Source organism: Rhinolophus ferrumequinum, chromosome 9, assembly GCF_004115265.2.
Source record: "Rhinolophus ferrumequinum isolate MPI-CBG mRhiFer1 chromosome 9, mRhiFer1_v1.p, whole genome shotgun sequence".
Taxonomy (NCBI): domain Eukaryota; kingdom Metazoa; phylum Chordata; class Mammalia; order Chiroptera; family Rhinolophidae; genus Rhinolophus; species Rhinolophus ferrumequinum.
The window spans coordinates 90,449,288-90,465,446 of record NC_046292.1 but is presented as its reverse complement, the minus strand read 5'-3'; the positions used below and the strand labels follow the sequence as shown (position 1 = coordinate 90,465,446).

The following is a 16,159-nucleotide window of genomic DNA, read 5'->3' as shown; positions in this document are numbered from 1 at the left end:
AACAATGCCTCTGATTAAGGGCTAATATCTAAAATATATAAAGAACTCATACAACCTAACAATGAAAAACAAATAATCCAATTAAAAAATGGGCAGAGGACCTGAACAGACACTTTTTTCAAGAAGATATACAAATGGCCAACAGATATATGAAAAAAGGCTCAATTAACTAGCTATTAGGGAAATGCAAAACAAAACCACCTCACACCTGTTAGAATGGCCATCATCAACAAGACGAATAATAACTAGTGTTGGAGAGGCTGGGGAGAAAAAGGAACCGTCATACACTGCTGGTGGCAATGTATATTGGTACAACCACTATGGAAAACAGTGTGGAGTTTCCTAAAAAAATTAAGAATAGAATTACCATGTGACCCAGCAATCCTTCTTCTGGGTATCTACCCCAAAAATCTGAAAACAGTTATCTGTAAAAATATATGTATCCCTATGTTCATTGCAGCATTATTCACGGTGGCCAAGACATGGAAACAACCAAAGTGCTCTTCGATAGATGACTGGATAAAGAAGATGTGGTAAATATATACAATGGAATATTACTCCGCCATAAGAAAAGATGAAACAGTGCCATTTGCAACAACATGGATGGATCTTGACATTATCATGCCAAGCGAAATTAGTCAGATAGAAAAAGAAACATATGACTTTACTCATGTGGGATATAACATTGAAAGCAACAAAGGAACAAGACAAACAAAAACAAAAACTCACAGATACAGACAACAGTTTAATGGTTACCAGCGGGTAACGGGGGAGGGAGGGAGAAAAAAGAAGGAAAAGAGGGTCAAATAATGGTGATGGAAGGAGAACTGACTCTGGGTGGTGAACACACAATGCAATATATAGATGATGTATTACAGAAATGTACATTTGAAACCTATATAATTTTACTAACCAATGTCGCCCCAATAAATTTAATTAAAAAAATTAGTCATCAGGTCTGTAATGTAAACCTCTTTATTCTTCATTCTTCTGGGAACATCGGAGGCAAAAGGAAAATGGAAACTAGAAAACGTTATCTTTAAAACAACGTATTAATTTGTCAACCAAAGGACATGTTGGTTTCTCATTTTTTTACTCACTTAACTTCTTTGACTCCTGTAACTTGTCATAGTAGTTATGCGTGTATTGGAGGTTCATGGCACAATGAAACAGTAGAGGAAAAGGCGGAAGGACCCTGGGAGTCAGAGTGAGAAAGACCTGGGTACGAGCTGCAGCTGCATCACAGTAAGGCTGCGTGGCCTTGGGCCACTTTTTGAGCCACAGTATTCCCATTTGTTAAGTGGTGCTCAATATTTTACTAACAGTATTGTGGCGGAAGAGGTGAATATGTCCAACTGTCCAGTACAGTTCCAGATTAAATAAATAACTTAATTATGATTATTACCATCAGTATCGTATGAAAACTAACTTTTCCTGAATTATTTGCTACTCAAGATACCTCACATGCAAAAATACTTCTATAGGAACTGTATAATTGCTGAAGTGCACAAAACTCACTCAGACCTTCCTCCCAAGCAAAACACCCGCCCAAAATATCACTCCTAGAGAACTTCTAAATCAGAACTCAGGCCCAGCTGAAGCCACATGGACCTTGGGATACGAGGGATCCCAGCAAAGCTTACGTGAAATTTTGGTTCAGCAAGTGGCCTCTATGCCCCACCCCATCCTCTACTCAAAAAATAAAACTTCGTTGAGCTTTGTCAGTGTTGCAGGATTCACCCTAGATATTTCCTCCAGAATGAAAAGGCAGGGGGTGATCGTATGTCTCGAGCAGTGAGCCGGTGAGCAGGGTCTCCCTATGTACAAACGTGGCCGTCCGTCATTCAGTGAGTCCCACGAACCCCTGATGGGCATCTCTGCCCTCCACCAGACATTTTTGCCAGCAACCTTTAGAGAAAGTGCTTGTGAAGCTCAAAGAAGTTGCTCTTTTCCATGGAGCTTTTGGCTTCTCTGGGCTTCTTGGAAGTCGCAACTGCTTCAGTGGCAAGAACATCACTCTCAGAAATTCAAGAACATCATGTTCCAGAAATTCAAAGTACATTTCTAGAACAGTCCGCACACCAAACTTTCGAGGCAGGATGAGGGTCAGGCATTTAGTTGGGTATTCAAAGCTTCATCCTTTGGCCATCATTGACTATTGGTCATCACTGAAAATGTCTATTTCTATACACCATCATCTCAGGCATTGGCGGGCCAGGACTGATGGCACTTGCAGGGCTATCCTATGGCCTCAGAACTTGGCCTCAACAGTGCGTGCAGATAGCTCTGTGGTCATCTTACTTCCAAAAACTCCCAGAAAGCAGTGCAGGCCCATGGCCACCCCCGCCAAGACTGAGATGCATCTGGGTCATGGAGAGTGGAGAGAAGGCGCCAGGTGCTCACTACACAGCTTTATAATACAGGCTCATAAGAGCCCCGAGAGAAAAACATTAGTATTCCCATCAGACAGATGGGCAAACTGAGGCTCAGGGAGGTCCCCAGGGTGCCCAAAGTCACACAGCCAGTGGTGGCAGTAGAAGGGTGTAGCATGAATCCTAGGTCAGATTTTCTAGTGGCTGCTCTTTTTTTCTTTTTTTTGCACTGATAAAATAGTTTTAATGGGAGGCTTTCTGAAAGAAAAACTTTTTCTTGTGCTATCAAACAGCCAGTTTCCCTGCTTTGGGGTTCCTTGGGGGTGCACTGGCTGAACCCCTAGCCCCACCAAAAGGTAGGACGTTACTCTGACACTATGTGCAGCCCCTCCACAGATCCAGAGGTATGTCTCAACATCAGGAGACTGGCATTAGCTGGCAGTCAGTCCGTTGAAGGACTGCTGACTATTTGTTGGCACTTAAAGATTAGTCACATGAGGTGAAAAAGGGAACAGACACTCCCTGCCCAATGTAGCCAATGACCTTGATTGGGACTTATTTGAGCAACTACCTTTCCCTCTGCTTAGAACACGGCAAAACCCAGCCGCTGGTCTCCACATCTTTCTCACTGGGCTGAGTCATGTTTTCTTGAACACTAAGTTCTACTATGCTGTCTCAGCCTCATCCAGAAACTTCTGGTTCTGTCTTCACCCATTGCCCAAAGCCTGTCAAGTGAGAATCCCATCATTGGGCTCCAGTGAGGTCAAGGTGACTAAAGCTGGATAGCAAAGGTGGGAAGCTTTCTGGGGTCACAACAACTTTCCACCTTTTTGGACAAAATGTATTTTCTGGAAATAGGAGATTTCAACCAAAATTTGAATCCTTGGTTCATCCGACAAAGTACTTGATAGCACTTTCATCCTGGAAATATACTTTCTGCTCTGGTGTCTCACATAATGCATCTTCCACGTGACCCAGGATTTGCAATACGAGTCAGTCTTCCCCCTGGGTCCTGGCCCCTTGTACTCAACCAGAGCCATTTAATTTTCAATGTGGGATCCACAGATGTGTTTTAGGGATATCCATGAATTTCCTGTAAAACTGTATGGGCATGTTTGCGTGTGTGTATGTGCGTTAGGTATGCATTTTTCCTGGGGAAGGACCCACAGTTTTCATCAAATTCTCAGAGGGGTCTCTGACCCAAAAAAGATTCGGAGAACTCAGAAGCACTGCTTTAAAAGGAACTTTCATTTCTGTCAGATTGGCCAAATTTCAACATAAAGTGGGTCAGCACGATTAAAAGCTGAAAAAAGTCAAGGATGGGAAATGTAATCTGTAAGATTTCAGGGAAATTAAAATAAACCCTCCGATGGAGTAAATTATGCAAAAAGATTCCAATAAAATAGGGAATCACAAGGTGTGGAAGGGGTTGGGGGACAAGAATAATATGAGTCAAGAAAGAGTAAGAACCAACGGAAACGCCAAATGGAGAGGAAGTTCTAAATAGGGTAAGTAGCAATTCCAGTTCCCAAGATGCGTGTTGTGCAGAAGGCAGGCTTTACAGACAGCTTCTTTAGGCTGGACACCGGTTCCTATTTTTACTTAAACCACTGAACAAACTGTGTATGCAGCACAGAAGTCCTGGCATCAGGGACCAACCTGCTGACGCATCAGAACTGCTCAGTGATGAGCTAATTAAAATTCTATGGTCTTTCCCAGAGATGGCTCTGTTTGTAACCTAAATATGTCTGTCACTTAAAGTGTGAAGTTTACATTTTTTTAAGAAAATACTTTTACCTTCTTAACATTCCCATGAATAATTTAGCTTAGCTGATAATTACTCCAGTCTCCTTCAACCATTTGTTCTAAAGACAGATGGGGATATTCCAGGCAGAAGGGAACTGATAAAACCTTATGAATCCTTGTCCCACCCTGTAGGGTCCCTAATTAAAAAATAAGGACAAAAAAGTTATGACAAAAAAGGACTGTAGCACTAGGATTTTAAAAATCACTATTACCACCCGGTAATTTTCCTCCAACCCTATATTCAAGGCAATATCCACCTCACAAATGTTTTCCAAAAGTTCATGTGTAACTTGCTTTTTAGAAATGATGGTATAAACATATATTCAGGTTCTCAATTAGAAGTCACATTTTTGAGGGACCCCAGACTAGTTTATATAAGCATGTCAACCCAAAGGCTGTTGAAATGCTTCATACTTATGTGTGTGTGTTGAAACAATATTGCTTCAATATTAGAAATGTTGAATATATCTTAAGCATAACATTTTTCTTGTGAAAATTTCCCTTACATATAGGTTCACCTCCATATTCAAGAGAAAAAAAAAACAAAAACAAACTCAGTATACTGTAACCACAATTAATAATTGTTAAGCATCAAACTTTTCTTTGGGGAGAAAGAGGCAAACTATAGAAAAATAGATCCAATTTTATCAGGATGACTATCAGAGCCTGGACAACAGTGTACACTGAACTTCACTTTATGGAGTATAGTCTATGCTTCCATTTAAAAAACATGTTTTGGGGATTTTTTCCCCCAAACTTATTTTTCCATTGATTTTCTTTATAAAACTAAAGGTGTCAGCCACATCTAGGAATGCAAAAAAATCTTTATAAAATTAAGCTTTGGGGAGAAATGACTTAAAGGGAAATTATTTAATAAAACAATTGAAATGTTTAAACAAATTCTAAAGAATCTTGAGCTGCTCCTTGAGGAACTTTGAGTCTGATGGGGGCGGCGGGGGTCTATGTGGACTTCCAAGGGCAGGCGGCCTTAGCTCTTGTTCTGACTTTGCATGAAGCTTTATGGAACTCTCTCCAGAGGGACCCCTGAGCTTGAGAGAAAGCCATCTCCAGATGGGCAAGGAGAGAAGGCGGTAACTTGTCAGAGTTGCTCAGAGTATCAGCCAGGTATGCCACAGCTGTAACCACAGGCAGCTCCTGGAGTGCCCCACGCCACCACCCTTCTGCAGTGTGAGGTAGTGGGGCTTCCCGCTCCTCTCAGGGCCTCTCACCCACATGTCCAATGGCTGGCTCAAACTCCAAATTAAGCAAGTTCCGCCAGTGACCTTGCTTGCGTGTGCCTATACTTGCCTGCCTTGTAAACATTTAGTGCAGTGGAAACATCGATCCTGGTTTAGTTTTAATAACTTGATCTCTTGAAACCAACAGGGCCTTCAAAGCAGGACATCGTGGACTCATTTCTCCACACACCTGCGGAAAAGATCTCCTGGCAGCAGACTCCCTGCCATCCGCTCTTGGCCCTAGAGTGGCACAGCAGGCCTTTCACGGGCCGACAAGAAGGAAACCAAGTGTTCAGTTTAACGAACACATCTCCTCCCTGAGACTTATTTGCCCATTCAGCTGCTCCTGAGAATGTGGCCTTATTCTTATAAGGGGAATCGCTTTATTTTATTTACTCTTTAAGAAGTATTGCAACACAAATATAAGCTTAGGTGAAAAAGTGTCTTTGTTCCTCTCCTTGAACAAATGGCCATTTTATTTTGCTGTTTATCTGGTGCCATGGTAACCAGCATGATTTGAGATTTACTTTTTAGACTTAGGAACGACAATTGAAATTCAATTTAGCAAACATTGATTGAGTGCTTACCAAGTGTGGAAGATAAAAAGATGGATGAGACATTCTCCTTCCTCAAAAGGACACATGTCAGAGTGCTAAGAACTAGACTAGGAGTCGGCAAACTTTTCCCATAAAAAGTCAAATGGCAAACATTTTAGGTGTGGGCCATGTGGTTTCTGCTGCAAAGATTTGACTCTGCCACTGCAGTGCAAAGGCCGCCATAGACTATAGGTGACGTATGAGCAGGGCTGTGTTCCAACAAACCTTTACTGATGGACACTGAAACTTACATTTCTTGTAATTTTCACATGTCACAAAATAGTAGTCTTCTTTTGATGTTTTACAACTCTTAAGATATGTAAAAAGCACTCATGACTCAGGGACCATGTAAAAAAGGCAGCTGGCTGATTTTGGCCAGTGGCCGCAGCTTACAGACTTCTGGGCTAGAGTCTCAGGTCTGGCCCTTCCTAGCTCTGTGGGGGAGGTAAGTTGTCCACACTTCCTGAACCTCGCTGTCCTCATCTCTAAAATTGGGATGAGAATCTCTGCCTTGTGTATTCTAAGAATTAGACACCTAAAAAGAAAAGACACTACATGAATATCAGATGATCTCCTTCCTGGAAGGACATCCTGTTTGGTGGTGATAAGGACACTGATAACAACTAATCTTCCTGAATGTTTGTTTCCTGCTGGGCATTGTGTTAAGTGCCACGGACTTTTACAGTATTTTATCTCATCCATGATGACATCAATTTTAAGATGTATCATTATTGAATGTACCACCAAGAAAGAAAGAGCTGCCAGTTAACTTCTGACACAGCACTGACTCTGAGATGCGTCCTGATCTCACAAATGCTAATGTGTGTGTGTGTGGGGAGAGGGGCGGCGGCTGCATTTTAGCATCTCCTTTAAGCCCACAACCGTCCTAGGATAGGTACTACCTAGCACCCACTAGGTACTATTATTGTCCCTATTTTGAGGAACTGTTTCTAGTCTCCATTCAAATAGCTAGAAGTGCCGGGGCTGGGATTTTTACCATGGCAACCTTGTCCACAGTCTGAGCTCTGCCTTCAGGGCATGGATGCCTGGAAGAAGGCTGAAACAGACGGAGCTTTAAGTATGAAATGGCAAGCTCAAGGAAGTCTGACACAAATGAACTTTCTCATCAGTCAGAGAGGAAACACACATGCTAGTCAATCATGCACTCTGCAGTTTCAAAGTAGGGTGTGAACGCAGTAAGAGGTAACAGGGAACAGGAAATTTAAAATGCAGAATAAATATGGCAAGATGCACTAACATCTGAGCTCGCAGATCCCTCTAACAGCTGTATAGGGAATGCTGTCCAGTTCAAGGAAGGATGGGAGCAGATGTTAAGAGTATGTAACGTGAACAGAGCTGGGCAGGAGGAGGCAGCCAGGGAAAGGTTTCTTATCCTTGAGCTTTATTTTCTTGTGCGAAACAAATGTATGTGGGGTGTGGAGTCCAAAGGCCAGGGGCCTGGGGAATCATGCTCCCCTGGGTCTCCCATCCTCACTGCACAGGGGGCTCAGGACATGCTCCAGCTTCTCAACTTGGCCGTGCACGTCAATCACAGCAAGCTGGAGGCACAACACGGGTGTTAGATGCAAGCCTCTGAACGCAGAAATTGTGGGAGAATTTAGGCCAAAATTCTCTTTCAAATTCTGATTTAGATTTCCTCTCAAAATTTTGGCCTCAAATCTCCCCTTCTCCCATTATTTTGTCACCAAATATTTATGAAGTCAAAAGCTTCTCAACATGTAACTTCAGCCTGTGTCGTTGTACAGAAAGGAGCCAACAGAGTGGACCTGTGACTGCTCTCCTTAGAAAGGCCTCCTTGCAAGGCTGGCCCTTGGCTGGTGTCTGGGCACTTGGATTTCAGGAGTCCTCCCTCCCACTGTTCCCTAACTGACCAGCATGGCTCATTGCACCTACAAGGTTTGCATAATGTGGTTTATGCGGAGCACCTGCTTGCCTTCGTGAAGGGTGGAGTTTGGTTCGTGCCAGGCAGAGGGTGTCTATTTGACCAGCTCCCGGTAAAACCCTGGGCACTGGGTCTGAACTGAGCTTCCCGGGCAGACAGCATTCCACACGTGTCACAGCTCAGTGCTGGGGGAATGAAGCACGTCCTGTGAGACTCCTCCAGGAGAGGACTCTGGAAAGCCTGAGCCTGGTTTCCTTTGGACTTTGCCCCATATGCTTTTTCCCTTTGTTGATTTTGCTCTGTGTTCTTTTCCTGGAATAACTCACAGCCAAACTAGCTGCTGAGATGCTGAGTCCCAGGAGTCCTCCAGTGAATCATCAATCCTGGGCGTGGTCTTGGGGACTCCTGACACAGCCATCCTCAGCCAATTCATTTCAGATTGCTGCCCTGAAATAGTGCTGTGCCAGCATAAGGCCTAAGGGAGAGACGGAGGTGCTTACTGTACTGATCATGAGGCAGAAGTGCAGGATAAGCCAGGTATCAGGTTCTCTCTTGTTCCATTCAAATGTCGGCATATGCTCAGGGAAATATTAACCTTGTGATTTCTGTCCTTCAGAAATTTTCAGCCAAGTATGGGAGACAACAGTGGAGATGATGATGATGATGGTGATGGAAGCAATAAGAGCTAATACTTACTTATCCGGTGCTTATTTTGTGCCAGACACTCTCCTAGCACTTCCCATGTTAACTCTTTTAATCCTCACAGCAACCCTGGGAGTCAGGCAATTTTATTATCTACATCTTTACAGATGAGCAAGTTGAGCACAAAAGGTTAAGGACCGCTCCAGGCCACATAGCTAGTTACTGGCAACATATCCTCTGGCTTCAGTGAGTGAGTTGTTAACCAGCACATCACATTGCCTCTCTCTGGACATAGAGATAAATCCTAATTAGTATAAACAGGTCCAACTTCACCTGTATCTTTCAAAAATGTAGTATTTATTACATTCTACCCAACAGCGCGATTATCTTTGTGTATGTTTTACTGCCTGTGCTAGACCCTGAGCTGTGTGGCTAGGTTTGTGCCCAATGCATCTTCGCATTGCCTCCATGGCACCATGTCTTGTACTTGGTAAGCATTCAGATGCAAATGAATGGAAGAGCATAACCATCCAGGTGTCGGAGGTCAGCTCAGTCTAGAACTGTGATGACAGGTCTGAGGGAACACGTGACACTGGGGGGATCTCACAGTTAAGTCCAAATCGGCATTCCACGTGGCAGGAACCATATGAGTGGAGAGGCGGACCCAATAATGACCACAGCAAGCTGAGAGGACCAAGAGGTGACTGGCTAGAATAATGGTTGTGCCTGTGTAAAATCAGGTGAAATCTAACTATCATGACCCTTAAATGAAAACCTAGAGATACAAGCAACGGGGGAAGCCAGTGAGGAAGAAAATGACAGGGCCAAAAGCGATGATCTGATAAGATTTATTTGGGGCACTACAGAGGGATGGATGGCTTGATGGGCCAGAGCCCTGGAGCGGGCCGAGGCCTTAAGAAACACTGCAAGAGTCTCAACAAGATGTAAGTCAGCACAATATATGGCCAGAGCCCAAGACGAGAGGGGGTTTCAGGGCTAGACCTGCTGCTAAGACAAGTAGAATCTTGGACAACGGAAACTTTGAGCTGAGGGGTGGTACCTGACAATCTCAGACATTCTTTCCCACTTTAACCTTTCAGGATTCTAAGATTTGGGTTGGAACTAGGATGGTAGCTGTAGGTTTTAAGAATCATTTCTAAAGAGAACTGATGGAATCTGGTATGTAATTAACAGTGGCAGAGGTATTAAAGATGGCCGAAGAGTGAGTGCGGAAAACTGAGAGAATAATGGTCATGTTCATGGGAGTAAGAAGTACAAAGAAAATTCAAAGACATTTTTTTTTCACACACCAAAAATATATTTAAAGGGAAAAAACATCTCAGCAGCTACAAGAAGTGAGACTTTGACAATAAGCTATAAGAAAAAAAAGAGCAGAAAAAAATTAAAAGCCCAAGAGAAAATGACTTCGTTGGTAGTTGCTTTATCCATCCTTATTCATTATTTAGCATTTTCAGTACTCCCAGCTTCAAAACAAACCACCCCCTGTCAAAATATTGCTTATACACTGTGGTTGAGTCTCATTAATTCTCACGATTATATCTGAGCACATTCTGTGTTTTGAAATAGAGTATCAGCTACTGACCCTCAGGAAGCTAATTGCTTTTCCACATATGCAGCACAGTTATGCATCCAACTAAACAAGTCACTCACCATGGTAGCGGGGCACTACTGTGAGCTTTATCGCCCAGGGATCAACATGGGCCAGCGGGCCAGTGCCCAGGCTATGACCGTGGGCAGACACAGGCGTTCTGCCCAGGCCTACTACACAACCGATTTCCAGCAGATGTAATTTACTGCTCTTTGCACAGTGTCTCTTTGTACAGGGAGGGGACTTAAAGCCTCTAATGTGCATATCTGTATTGAATATACATGGCTGGTATTACATGTGACAGGATAAGCACTTCTGCAGTTGGCTCCCTTCCAGTTAATTATCTTGCTTTGTACACAGATACTAGGTCACTACTGGCAAAGACCAATTTCTGGTTTAATGGGGCAGAAAGAAGAGATCTAGATATAAATGTCTATCAACTGTCTCTATTCTTATTAAAATATTGTGCTTAGAGGAAAACACATGACTATTCCGTTTACTTGAATTTGCCTTTTAAGTAGCTGGTAAACTAGGAATTTTAATAGTAGAAATAAGTTCATTTGGTGCAATGGATATTTCAATTCCATTTCTAGCAGGCATTAGGAAGCCTCTTCTATATTCTATCTTTGAATATTTTATAGCCATATATATTTCTTTGGAAAAACACATTGCATTTGGGATAATAAAGGTCCTGCAGATTTTATTACGCAATTGTGCCAGTAAGAGCAAAGCAGTAAATACTAATGCTGGCTTCAGAATACAAATGTTTATTGTGCAATAATTTCAGAGTGGCATGCACTAGTGAGAAGCCAGACCAAAGACTGGACACCCAGTTGCCTCCTCCTCTCTCCTCATTTCACTATCTGATTTGAGCAATTCACTTAACCATTGCTGTGCCTTGGCCAAAGGAGGCCAACACCAAATCTCAGTGCAAAGTGAATTCTCCCACTGCTCTCCTCTTAAGCCAACCTTTGTGAGCCAGGTTAGAGCTCCTACGAGACCCACCACTTCCCACCACCCCTTCTACCTCCCTCTACTCACATCATGTAGCTCCCATTTCAGTCACTGTACACCTCTTTCACTATAGAATGTGCCTTTCTATCTCTTTGCCACTAAATACCTCCATCCTAGCCCTCCTTCCCACACAAAGACCTTCCCTCAAAGCTCATGTCCTTCTTTTTTCTCCTAAATTTCCAATGGCTTTTAGCCACTCTGTACCAATTCTTAATCCATTCACTTATATTACACATATGTAAGTGTCTGTTAAACACAGTTCAGTGTATTTAGGTACAGCTCACTGTACAACTGTGTTGGGTCAGTTGCACAAAAACCAATGGGACAATTGTTAACCTTGTAGGCTAGCTGGAGAGAGACAAGTGAAACTGGTTATAAGAAAGGCAAAAGTAAAGTCGGGCAGGGTTTCACTACAGTGAGACTGGCCCCCTCACTTGGGGGTTGAGGGGATGGAAAGATCTGTAAAGAAAAGCGGCCTTTTTTGCTTGCCTGGGCAGCACATGTACTAAAGTTAGAAGGATACAGAGAAAAATAGCATGGCCCTCTGCAACGCTGGCACACAAATTTATGAAACATTTTATACTTTTAAAAAGAAAAGAAAAAGGGCCTTTTGAGTTGGTCCAAAGAGAAACTGGTAGAATTTGGAAATGCAAATGGCGGACGAGCGGTAAGGGCATTTCAGGTAGAAGGAAGGGGACAAATGAAGGCACGGAGAAAGGGTTGGGTGTAGAAAGGAGGGAACACAGGAAGGAGGGCAATGGGGAATAACACTGAAGAGCCTTCCACTGCTCAGACCTCGTGTTCTCTGGGGGGCCCCTCAGGACCTCTTGGGGGGGCAGCTGCCCCTGTTGTGCCTAAACAGTTCAGAGACTGAGTGCAGATGTTTCTTTCTGTCTCTAGTCTGTCAGCAGCATGAAGGCAGGCACCCCCTTTCCTGGCTTTGGTGCCGGTCCCCTCCAGGGCAACCACATGATAAATGAGGTAAGACTGCGCCCCAAAGTGTGCACTGTAGAGAACACAGTTAAGCTGCATTTCCAAAGTCACCTGTGCCATGCTCAGAGAGAGTGCGAGAGCAGTACAGGGAAAGGGACAGGGCGGGGCAGGGAGACTAGTTAGGAGACTATTGACACCCCAACAGGCCCTAACGACACAGGGCAGGGCCTGGAAAGAGGCATTTACGGCTTTTCTCAGGAGCCTTGTCTCCTCCTTGAGCACATCAAGTCCCTTGCGTAGAGCCCAGCAGCCACTAAAACAACAAGACACACGGTTTGGCCCGACTGAGGACACCGCTGTTAGGTAACTCCTGTGAGTGTTTCCACCACAGACCCGGATCCACATGTAAGGACGTCTGAGGCGTCTGAAGGGCTGCGTGACATCACGATGGAATCTGTTTACATGGAAACTGGCAATAACAGCACGTACCTGACCCGTGTGTGACTAACTCCTATGTGCCCTCAAGTCCTCCTTTCACATTCAGTATTACCAGCAGCCCCAGAGACTTTGTACTTCTTGCTCAGCTGACCTAGGATCCTCGGCCCCTCTTGCTGGGCCTGCCTTCGTCGGGTCGGTATGCTGGGAGGCCAGAGGTCAACATGGCCAAAAGGCCATCAAGCACAGGCAGCGAGAACCTGGAGAGTTCTCCCTGCCTTTAATTCAGGAATTAAAGGCTGAAAGGTCATGAAACCCTCAAACCATGTATTAGCACTTACTCCTGTAAGATGTGAGGGAAATTTAAACAAATTTTTTACACAGCGACCACTGCTATTACTACTACTCAGACAACAGGCATCAATTTCCCTTGAAAAGCCATCATTTCTTTTCTTTTTTGTATATTCCCCGACAACTATGATCTCCTTTCACCTTCTCAGGGGCATTAGCTGCTATTCTGGAGGTTAAATTCTGACTCTGGTTCAGATATCATCTGTCTGGCCTTAGGTACGTCTTTTCACCTCTCTTAGGATCAGATTTTAACATGAAGGATGAGCTGGACTGTAATCTGGGCACTAAGCAGCAGGTCAAGCAAAGCCCGTCTTTATAGGACGGTCTGGTCTGGTGTTCCCTGCCAGCCTGCCCCTGTCTGCCCTGTGTTCTCCATGATGTAAGTCTGATTCCCTTAGTCAGCTCCCTGGAGATTCTCTCCTCTGCCTGGCCTGCTTGTGAGACAAGTTCCATATTGCTGAGTGCAGACTGGAGCAGAAATTTAAACCATACTTCTCTACCAAAGGGGCTTAGGCATCTTCTCCCCCAAATATGTTTTCTTCTTGGCAAAACTCTGACAATTTACTAGATTATAAGCTCTGAGGGAAAGGCCTACCTTTTAAATGACAATCTATAAACTTTTAGAGTCACCAAATGCTCCCTGAGAAAGTTCAGGGTGTGCTTCCCATTGTCAAGGATGACATTTATGTCGCATGCTATGGGACACTGTCAGTGAGCTAGAGAGCAGCATGCAGCAAATTCAAGGTATTTCACTTGCAGGGCTGGGGGTGGGAGAGGGGAGGACAGACGGTGTCTCCACTTGGTTTTGGAAATTTTAGCTCACAGAGAAGAGAAAGGCAAACATACCTGGTGGGGGTTGGAATGCTGCCAGTTTTTCTTTTCCCCTAATATTACATTTCTCCCGTTAATTCTCCTTGCTCCATATCACCTTAAACACAAATTGAAAACCGAAACCTCTGGAGTATGTGCTTAAGGCAGAAACTTACGCAATTCAAAGCGAAGTCATGTAGCTGGGGTGGGCTCGGGTTACTGATGACCACTCAGCAAGCCTCCCTTAGTTCCCAGCAGAAGCATTTCAAAACATACCTGCAGTTTTGTTCATTAGGGCTGATGAACAATGTGCAGACATTTCCCCCAGTGTCAGGGATTTCAGAACAAGATCAATTTAAACTTCTGGTGTGTGTGTGTGTGTGTGTGTGTGTGTGTGTGTGTGTGTGTGTGAGAGAGAGAGAGAGAGAGAGAGAGAGAGAGAGAGAGAGAGAGAGAGAGAGAGAGAGAGACACGCGCTGCGTGCGAGCATGGCAAAGAGAAAAATATGAAGAACACGATACGGATAAGGCGGAGAGAGGGTGAAAAGTACAGAAATCCTAGCTAATAACTGTTCAACAGAAACTTGTTTAATAGAAAACAGGTGTGGGCTAGAGCAGTGCACGATATGTGAACAATACGCTAACTCTACAGGGCCCGTGGGGTGAATGGTTTGCCCAAACTCAATGAGGTAAGCAGGTTTTGGAAATGTTTAGATGGAAGTTGCAAATGGACAGGGACCAGTTTGGGCAAACAGGAACGACACTGTGGAACACAACACCTATACTACTGTGTCCTGTAATATAGTTGGGTATCATGTTAGTAGGTCTTCCTATAAAGAACCACTATTTGCAATTATTTTTAACCTTTTAAATAGCACTTACGTTTGCACCAACCTAATATTTCAAGCCACAATAATAAGGAATTGATAAGAATATTCAAGGAAGTAACTAATTTGGCTGTATCAGTTACTAGTATTTATATGCATTTGAGTCCCCTAACAATGGCCCGCTAATGAAACAGACATTTCTTGACATTATCATGAAACCAGCCACTTTGGTAGATTTATCAATATCTACAATCAGCGTGTACAAAGTCCTATGGAACTGGACTCCATTTTTGGAACTTTTGAGTGACTCACTATAAAACTCTATACACCCAAAGTCAACACTAATATTCTTTCCTATCAGTCCTAAATCATGTAAAGTCATTTAAAAAAATTGTACAAACAGGCTGTTTATAAGGACAGAAAACTGCAGTGGGTTTGTGTATTAGTCATGGACTCTGCCAGGCTGCAATAATAAACAACCCTTAACAATATCAGAGGCTTAAAACATCATAAGTTTATTTCTTGCTCACACACTACATGCCCACTGAGGACTGGCGGGGGGCTCTGCTCACCTTGTCACTTGGGATGCAGGCTGAAAGAGCAGCCACCCTCCTGAATATTGCTAGTTGATGTGTGAGAAGCTTAGAGAGTCTCTCATAGGTAATTAAATATCCCAGACCCGAAGGGACATGTCATATCAGCTCACAGCTCATTGGCCCAAACTAGACATATGTATCTGCCCAATGTCAAGGGAAATGTTGGCAAAAGGCACCAGTGACTTCCACACTTTGTTGTGTGGAGTTGAGTCTTCAAAAATGCTTCAAATACACATATGTGAAGACAATGACATGACTTCCTGGATGCTTTGTGTCCTTAGAGAAATAGCTGATGTCTCTAGACCATCTTCTATGTTTCCTTCATCAGAGCCCTAAAACCATCACCTGGAGCTAACTAAAGTCCCATTGAGGCACAGATCTTTGGGAGGTGAGAACCAGAACCCTGCCTTAGCATCGTCTACCTGGTCCATTTACCACAGCTCCTGTATCACAGTGGAGGCTCAGCTCTCTACAATTTTACACCTGAATTTTTTTTTCAGGGACCTTTCACTAGGGAAGCTTTGTCTGTTCTACCACAGGTTGGGCTACCACAGGTTGGGCAGTATGGGGCTGAGCAAGTCACCTCAGTGGTAAGGGATTTCAGGACCATTCCCCAGTAACGATGTAACAGTAACCAAACTTAAAGCTTTAGTAGCAACATCATGAGAAGCAGTGTCATGGTGAAGAGTGGGGACTCTTCAGCCAGACACACTGGTCTCAATCTTGGTTCTATTACTAGCCAAGAGACCCTGGCCAACTGACCCTCTTGTAAGAGCGGGACAATAATAGTACCTTCCCTCTGGGATCACTGTGAGGATGGAAGGAGGAGTAAAGAGCTCAGTAAGCATGGGGTTTGTTCTTTCTATGATCTTTCTGTTATCCTCATCATTTCCACCTCCCTTCAGCCACACTTCTTTCAAACTAATTTGCTTCCACAAGGAGCAAGTCACATGCCTCACAATAATCCTGTGAGGTAGGTATAAGTGTCCCTACTTAACTAATGAAAAGACCACGACTGACTCAGGATT

At 43.8% G+C, this 16,159-nt stretch overlaps 1 protein-coding gene and 1 non-coding gene across 4 annotated transcripts in view; one reads left to right on the top strand and one right to left on the bottom strand.

The window, feature by feature from the left end:
- The window catches only part of SLC22A23 (solute carrier family 22 member 23), a 186,347-nt gene that overhangs the window by 101,894 nt on the left and 68,294 nt on the right, over positions 1-16,159 (bottom strand). The window lies entirely within an intron of this gene.
- On the top strand, positions 11,662-11,767 carry LOC117027843 (U6 spliceosomal RNA). Its single transcript, XR_004423973.1, has one exon. It is a non-coding gene; the product is annotated as a U6 spliceosomal RNA (small nuclear RNA).